We start from the raw sequence: 9,190 nt of genomic DNA, 5'->3' as shown, positions 1-9,190 counted from the left end.
CAGTCAATCCTAAAGGAAATCAACCCTGAATATTCATTGGAAGGACTGTTGCTGAAGCTGAAGTTCCACAACTTTGGTCGCCTGATGCTAAGAGCCAACTCATTGGAAAAGATGCTGATGCTGGGAAAGATTGAAGGCAAAAGGAAAAGGAGGTGGCAGAAGATGAGATAGTTATATATCATCACCAACTCAATGGACATGAATTTGAGCAAACTTCAGAAGATAGGAGCCAAAGTTGTTGATGGACAGGGAAGCCTGGCGTGTTGCACTCCATGGGGTCACAAAGAGTCAAACACAACTGAGTGACTGAACTGAATTGAATGGGAAATAGTGGAGGACAGAGGAGCCTGGTGTGCTGCAGTCCATAGAATCACAAAGAATTGGACACGACTTAGTGACTGAACAAGAATAGAATACAAGGTGATATTAGAATCGGTTCAAGTTTGTTTCCTCTGCTCTATCTGTGTTGGTTCAGTGCTCAGGCAGTTTCTTCCTTTCAGGTATCCATAGGACAGCTGGCAGCTTCAAGCTTACATGCTATTCTCCCACCAACCCCAGAGGATAGGATGTAACTCTTTCCTAGTCACTCCAGCAAAAATCCCTAGGTTAGACCTGATTGGAAGCTTTGGGCCATGTGCCTTCCTCTCAACCAACCATTGAAGTCATGATTGTAAATTGCACTCATCCGCTCTAGTCTGAGCCAGGTGTTGCATGGTAGCAGGAAGTAGGTCAGCAAAAAACACATGAGTAAGGAATATGGGGAGTGGTTCACCAGAGAAAACTGGGATTCTGTCTCCAGGACAAGCAGAAATGGATTCTAAATGGACCAAAATAACATTTGCAACTCAACTCTGTTAATTCTGGTGCCTCTGATCTGTTCATGAATTCATTGGACACATACTACTATGTGCCAAGGGCCCTGTTGTGTTGAATGAACTCTGAGGAACATCTGGTTTCTCTAACTCCTCATTAAAATTTTAACCAACTATAACAAGAGTTTAAAAGTATATTAGAAATCCCTTAGCTCTGATATTCATTACCTAATTTTGATTTACCCTCTTGGTTTCTGATTTTCTATATCTGTGTACACCTATATCAATATGACCTAATTCTGTATGCTCCTAAGCCCCTCTTGACTTTCTTGCCATGCCTGAGTTCTTATAATATAGCTGTGGAGCTATAGGATATTAATTTTCTAATTCATATCATTATGAATTAGAATATTTTCTTAATTAAAAAAAAATCTACAGCATAATGCCAAGATAATTCTTTTCCTCCTCACCCCTTTTTTTATTTTTTGCTATTCTTGAGGAGAACCATTTTCAATCAAAATGTCTTTTAATGAAAACTGCATCTGGTCTAAGAAACAGCTGCCAATTTCCAACCTGTTGTGAATTATAAGAACTAAATTTGAAAACCTCTTAAAATCAAGGTATAGAATGGAAAGGTTGCCAGACACTTCTCTGAATAATAACTCTGGCCCTTTTCTCAAACTCTAATAACCATGTTCCATTCTCCCCTGATTGGCCCAATGTCGTTCAGATATACCCCTGCACACCTCTGAGGTTTTACCTTAATGTTAATCTGGCATTATGTAAAGTCAGCTGCATTCCTTCAAAAGCCAGATAGGGAAAAGAGCTAATGTTAATATTGTCTCATGAACTCAAACAGCCCCAAAAGAAAGGATGTGTCTGCTCAGTCTGTTTTTAACTATGGCACCAATTCTAAATCATCCTTCCTTTAAGAGAACTCTATTTTATGTGATGGAGAAGGAAATGGCAACCTACTCCAGTATTCTTGCCTGGAGAATTCCGTGGACAGAGAAGCCTGGTTGGCTGCTGTCCATAGGGTTGCACAGAGTCGGACACGACTGAAGCGACTTAGCAGCAGCAGCAGCATTTTATGTGAAGCCCCCTTGTGGCTCAGACGGTAATGCAGAAGACCTGGGTTCGATCCCTGGGTTGGGATAATCCCCTGGAGAAGGAAATGGCAACCCACTCCAGTGATCTTGCCTGGAAAATCCCATGGATGGAGGAGCCTGGCAGGTACAGTTCATGGGGTCTCCAAAAGTCAGACACGACTGAGTGACTGCACTTTCACTTTCTTTCTATTTTATGTAATACACTCCACTGATCACCTCACTAAACTTCAGCTGCTGCATTTCTTTCCTCCCTCCCTGTTCCTCCATCTTTCTGTTTCACCCTGACTCCTCTCTTCCTCCCTTTTTTTTTTATTGTTCACTACCCACTTTTCTTTCTTCCCTTTCTTGATCATACACCCACCTACTTGTGGTCCTCTGTTTTATTCAGTGATTGACAAAGCATGAGCAAGAGAGTATTTATTAAGAATATATTATTTGCCACAGAATGAAATAGGATCTAAATCCATGTGTTTCTGAGTCCTTATCTAGAGAAGAGATCAGAGTCCCAGATTTGTCTGATTCCAAAGACCACCATTTCACATCACCCCACTCTATCTTTAGTCTAAAATTATTATTTCACCCCATCTACTGATTTCACATTCAAAGTACATCAGACCTCTCCAGTCACTATCAAACAACCTGTTTTATTTTTTTCAGAATATGTGTTTCTACATGAAGTTATCTTTTTCCTTTACTGGTTTTCTTATTTATGGTCCATCTTCCTTCACTTAAGAGTCACTCTCTCATAATTAGGGAGTTTGTCTCATTCACCACTGTATCACAGCTACTCAGAAGAGTATCTGTCTCATGGTGGTCTGTCAATATTTATTTCTTCAATAGCTGAATTAATGTATAAATACTTTCTATATTTCAGCTTCACAGGTAATCAACATAGCACCTGAGAGCTCTACAGATGCAAAAAAAAACCCCTAATTTTTAGTATAGTATTTTTCAAACAAATAGCAGAAAGAATAGCATGAGATCCATATAAACTTCTAATGGATTCATTAACTGTTAACATTCTGTCATATTTGTTCTCTCCCATGATCCTTCTCTCTAATTCCCACTTTATTTTATAAGATAAGCAAATCAAAAAAGACCATCAATTTATATTTAGAAGATAGAAGGGATTCTTGCATCAATAAGGACAAGATGAGAAACCCAAGAGTACCCAACAGAAAACTGATTATATGAAGAGAAGAACAACTACACTAGTTTTCATATAGATGTAAATTAAAACATGAAGCATCCCTTTATACCAACCTATCTGGCAAAAAATTGAGAAATGTTAGTGAGAATATGGAGAAAAAGGAACATTATGGATCATTGACAGACATGAGGAGTGGTGGGGCCCTTCTGCCTGGCCATGCTCAGGATACTGCAGAATGTATATACCCTGTGGCCCACAGTCTTCCTAAGTACATGTCCCAGAGAAATAGGGACAGAGATGAAGTAGGTGTGATGTGTGATTGTGTTTATCACAGCACTGTGTGTGGTAAAAGGAAGTCAGAAGCAACCTGGCTGCACTTGGCTAGGGAAATAAACCAATAGAGCATGGTGGATGTGTCCTATAGAATACTATGCTCAGAGCTTTGTTGTTTAACATAGAACTATATGCATCAATCTTAAAAGCATAGTGCAGAAAAGGAAAATCAGAAAAAGAAAGAGATTGTAATACACTGTCACATGTAAATTTAAAACTTACAAATATAGGGCAACATTCTGTAGTTTTTCAAATACAAACATATCCAAATGCAGTAGAGTGGGCTTCTATTTGGGGGGGTGGGGGAGGAAGAATGAAAATAAAAAGAAGAAATAGATAAGAAGGATCTCTCAGGGACAGAAGATAATGGCACACTGTGAACAAAGGACTATGACTGGCCCAGTTTTCTGTACATTATTTTAAGAACTTTTTAATAAAATAAAGTAAAAACAAGAATATCATTAAAAAGACTCTGCATTCATTTGAAAGTGTTTATTTCTTACTAACATTATGTCATCAACAATGTGCAAGGTTTGTAGTGGTTGATCATCTCTCCATATAATTGTTTTTCTGTTGGATACCGCTTGGTTTTTCATCATTAATTCCAGTGTTTATAGGCACTCTGTATATGGGCATGGTCAGATCAGTAAGAATATTACATTTTATACTCACAAAACAGGATTGGAGAAAAGAAAGGAGCATCACAAATAACAGGATAAACTGATATCATGTATACCTCTTGATGTGTGATGCACTAAAAAGACACAACACCACCTGTATACTAACATGTATTTAATAATGAAGAAACAATCAGACTAATCTGAGTTTGACATTCAACACAACAGGCCTGGACTCTTCAAAAATGTCAATGCCATTAAAGACAATAAAAAGGTGAGAAGGTTGTTCTAGATCAGTGGTTGGCAAACTATAGGCCACTGGATAAATGCAATTTGTTTTTGTACATCCCACAAGCAGACCATGTGGTTATACTTTTTAATTGTTGGGGAGAAAATCAAAAGAAGAATAACATTTCATGAACCATGAAATGTATAAGAAATTCAAATTTCATAGTCCATAAATAAAGTTTTATTGGCACACAGCCACAGTCATCAGGTTGTCTATGGCTGTTTTTGCACTGTAATAGCAGAACCAAGTAGTTGCAACAGAGACTACGTGTGGCCTAGAAAGCCTAAAATAATTGCTATCTGAGCTTGCACAGAAAAAATTTCCCAGCCACTTCTCCAGATTAAAGGGAATAACTTCAGGCGATGAATGATCCTTGAATGATTCAAGGATAAAAGATAAAACATTACTTGGACAACTAGAAAATTTCAACATGGGCTGCATATTAGATTAATAGCATTGTATCAATGTTAAATGTTTCTGGTTTTGTGCTCCTGTAGGAAAATTTCCTTGTTCTCAGTAAATACATGTTGAAATATTAGGTATCATGATGTATCATGATGGCTGCAACATACTTTCAAATGCATCAGAGGAAAAGATTTTCCCAAATGCATCAACTCAATCTCTTTCCTGAGGACATACTTACAGTAAAAGGGATTTCCCAGCTCAACTGAAATACCTAGGGCCCATCCTTAATTTCTGTTTTTCCCTTACCCACATGGAATCCACCCACCTTCAAACCTCTACTTTCATGGGACTTCCGTGGCAATCCAGTGGTTAAGACCTGAAGCTTCCTTGCAGGGGGTGTGGGTTTACTCCTTGATTAGGGAACTAAGATCCCACATGCTGCAGGGTATGGCAAAAAAAAGAAAAAAATAATAATATATATATATATATATACATTCAGAATATATCCAGAACCAGAGTTCCCCTCCACTGCCACCATCCCAGCTCAAGCCACCATCATCCCACACTTGCTGCAGTAGCCTCCTTGCTGGTCTCTTTACCAAGAAGATTTTGTTCAGTGACCTTTTAATCCTGTAAATGGAATTATATGATTTTCCTGTTCCAAACTTTCCCTTGGCTTCCATCACATCTAGGTAAAATTCAAAACCCTTAGCATAATCTATAAGACCTGCATGATACAGCCCTTGCTCATCTCCCTGATAGCATCTCCCACCCTCTTTCTCCTTCAAATGCACAAAACATGCTCCATCTCGGAATCTTTATACTTTCTGTTCTCTTGTGCTGTGTACTCAGTCATTCAGTCATGTCCGACTCTTTGTGACCCCAAGGACTGAAGACCACCAGGCTCCTCTGTTCGTGAGATTTCCCAGGCAAGAATACTTCAGTGGATGGCCATTTCCTCCTCCAGGGGATTTTCCCAACCCAAGGATCAAACCCACCCATGTCCCTTCAGTCTCCTGCATTAGCAGGTGGAGTCTTCATTAGCAGGTAGATTCTGCACTGCAACCCCTGGGAAACCTGTTATTCTTGCCTACTCCCAAATCTCTTCATGTCCAAAATTTTCACTCACTTAGTATTCTACCCAAAAATATATCCCTAAAAAGGACTGTCCAGCCCACTCTCTCAAAAACAACCAAAACACCTCCTATCAGTCACCTTCTATTTCCTTAGCTTGATTTATTTTTACCATAGAACAGTGGCAGTATGAAATTATATTTGCTCACATTCCCAGTGTCTGGTGTTTTGCCTTTTCCAGCACTCACATACACACTAAAATGTAAATTCCGTGAGGAAAAGAAGTTTTTAATCATTAATTGTTATATTTCCGTATAACAATATAATTGTTGAAGACAACCAAAGACCTCATTCATTCAACTGTAGTTATTCTAAAAGAGGCACCGTTCTCGTTACTTGGTCCACATTAGTGAGTAAAACAAAAATCTGTGCCCTCAGGGAGCTTACACGCTATCAGGGAAGAATATTCCAGAGTGTGTGGAAGGATGAATGTGTGCTTACAATACTGGATATGTGTGTAAGTGACTCTCCACACCCATCAGTAGGCAAAATGCACACATTACGGCTCAATTAATGACTAACATCAGCATTAAAGACAAGGGAGTCATTTAAAGTGAAAGGCAAGCTGCAGTCATTTAAAGTGGAATGCATTTAAAGTGGAAGCAAGATATGGGGAAAGAGGGGTTAGGAGACTCAAAGCAAATAGTACCAGGATTGGGAAGTAGGAGAGTCTACATTTTCTGACAGTGTCAAAAATGACAGGAATATAATGGAATTAGCTGGTCTCAGGAAGCCACCTGGATCATTGACAAGATGCTGTTTCCATTCCAACATAGATCACTGCGGCGCATGAAGCAGAATTTCACCAACAGTTTGTGGTGTGGCCTGAACGCGTTTGCATAAGTGTCCACGAAGGTGACTGAAGAAGCGCTGTCTTGTGTCTCATCGAAATTAAACCTAGGGAGAATTGCATTATACGCAAATTTTACCTCATTAAATCTGGCATTTATAGGAAATCTGTCCATAGTGGAAAAAGAAATCACAATTGGAACAGGTACCAAGAGTACTTTTTTGGTGCTCTTATCCACGACAACATACTTTGCTGTTGTTCAGTTGTTCAGTCGCTCAGTCATGTCTGAGTCTTTGTGACCCCATGGACTGCAGCATGCCAGTCTTCTCTGTCCTTCACCATCTCTCAGAGTTTGCTTGACTCATGTCCATTAAGTCGGTGATGCCATCCAACCATCTCATCCTCCTTCTTTTCACCCTACCTTCAGTCTTTCCCAGAATCAGGGTCTTTTCCAACAAGTCAGCTCTTCACATCAAGTGGCCAAAGTATTGGTGCTTCAGCTTCAGCATCAGTCCTTCCAATGAATATTCAGTGTTCATTTCCCTTAGGATTGACTGGTTTGATCTCCTTGAAGTCCAAGAGACTCTCAACAGTCTTCTCCAACACCATGGTTCGAAAGCATCAGTTCTCCGACACTCATCCTTCTTTATGTACACATCCTATCCATTATAATAGAAACAACTTTGTTATTTATTTCAATTATTTGCATTTAAAGCCTTTATCACTAACAGTTTGCTTCCAATGTAGAGACGTTCAAGCCTCCCTAAGCCAGTGTCTGAGAAATATCAGTGTCCCTGAGTGGGAGCTGCTTGGGGCAAAGGGTTTCAGTTTAGAATTAGAAAATACATCTTTTCTAATCTTTATATCAAGACAGTCCCAATTTATGATGGTTTGACTTGCGATGTTGACTTTACAATGGTGCCAAACCAATACACATTGACACTGTGCTTTGAGTTGTGAATTTCGATCTTTCCTTGGGCTAATGATACACAATATGACACTCTTATGATGCTGGCTGGCTCCCAGACAGCCACACAATCACAAGGGTAAGCAATGGATATATTTACAAGCATTCTGCACCCATACAGCTATTCCTTTTCACTTTCAGTACAGTATTCGATAAGTTACATGAGATATTCAACTTTATTATAAAATAGGTTTTATGTTAGATGATGTTACTCAGCTGTATGCTAATGTAAGTGATCTGACCAGGCTAAGCCAGGCTAGGCTAAGCTATGATGTTCGGTAGATTAGGTGTAGTAAATACATTTTTTATTTAATGGTATTCTCAGCTTCCAATGGGTTTATAAGGACATAATGCCATTGTAAGTTGAGGAAGCTGTACAGTTAGTCTCTCCTTCCCTGAAGTCTAACCTCCTCTTGTCGTGGGAGATAAATTAAGCCTGAATCTGCTCAAGACCAATGAACTGTAAACTGTTGGATGTTACAAGTGCTTGCTGACATCACTGTCCTCATTCAGTTGCAAATAATATATCTGGACTTTGAGCAAAGACACCAACCTACCATTTCCTGTTTCAGTAATAACTGTGCTTTCAGTTATATCCAACTCTTTCGACCCCATGGACTGTAGCCCGCTGGGCTCCTGTGTCCATGGGATTTCCCACACAAGAATACTGGAGTGGATTGCCATTTCCTCCTCCTGGGAATCTTCCAGACAAGGGATTGAACCTGCATCTCGTGTGTCTCCTGCATTGGCAGGTGGGTTCTTTGCCCCTCCACTAAGAATACAGTGGGAAGCCCCTCAATAATATCACCTCTTCTCTTATATGTGGGCCCCAAGATTCTCAGATCTTCCTCTGCCTCCCTCATCTTCTACACTCTTGGCAAGAGTCTCTACCCCATATCCCTGGCCAGCCCAATGGTGACAAACCCATCAATTGGTATCCTACTCCAAGTCCTCACCATGTCCCCCTCTTTCCCTAGACAGTTACAGTCTCTTGGCCCAGAATTTCTCCTGGCCCTGAGTCTGCACCACCGCTAGAGGCAAAGCATGTAGAGAAGCTGAACAGGCAGCTGAAGGACACTCTCGTAAGTACTTGAAATTAGACTAATAGAATAACAACAATTCCTTCTCTCATTTATTGAATCTCTACAGTGTTCCAGATCTTATATTAGATGCTTCATTACTACTTTATTTTGTTGTGAATATTCTGTTCACAACAATCTTCTGTTCACAACAACAAATAATACACTATCCATATTCACTGAGGAAGTAAGTGAAATTCAGAGAAGTTATTTTGAAATTGAGATTCAAATCCAAATCTAAAAATATACCCTAGATTCTGGTGAATTTAGAAGAGAAAAGGCCAAACACTGGGATTTTATTAATTTTAAAAAAATTAATTCTTTTTTGTTGAATATCTTAAAATTTATACCAGATTCAGACCACATTTTTATGCTTAGTCTTCACAGTTGCTTACTCATGGGAAAGAATATTCTGTTCATACAATTAAAACAATAAAAAGAAAACATTATTAGAATTTCAGTGCTGAATGTTGAAGTCTCAAGACTGTAGACCAGCAAAATTATG

General features: G+C 39.3%; 1 long non-coding RNA gene across 1 annotated transcript; it reads right to left on the bottom strand.

Moving 5' to 3' along the window:
- Nucleotides 1–4,769: 4,769 nt before the first annotated feature.
- On the bottom strand, nt 4,770–6,948 carry LOC129647723 (uncharacterized). The gene is made up of 3 exons (XR_008712460.1): nt 6,888–6,948; nt 6,587–6,746; nt 4,770–5,153 (listed from the first exon to the last, which is right to left on the bottom strand). It is a non-coding gene; the product is annotated as an uncharacterized LOC129647723 (long non-coding RNA).
- Between the last annotated feature and the right edge of the window lie 2,242 nt (nt 6,949–9,190).

This window comes from Bubalus kerabau, chromosome 3, assembly GCF_029407905.1.
Source record: "Bubalus kerabau isolate K-KA32 ecotype Philippines breed swamp buffalo chromosome 3, PCC_UOA_SB_1v2, whole genome shotgun sequence".
NCBI classification, from domain to species: domain Eukaryota; kingdom Metazoa; phylum Chordata; class Mammalia; order Artiodactyla; family Bovidae; genus Bubalus; species Bubalus kerabau.
The sequence above is the reverse complement of the archived record's forward strand: the minus strand, read 5'-3'. Positions and strand labels throughout refer to the sequence as shown.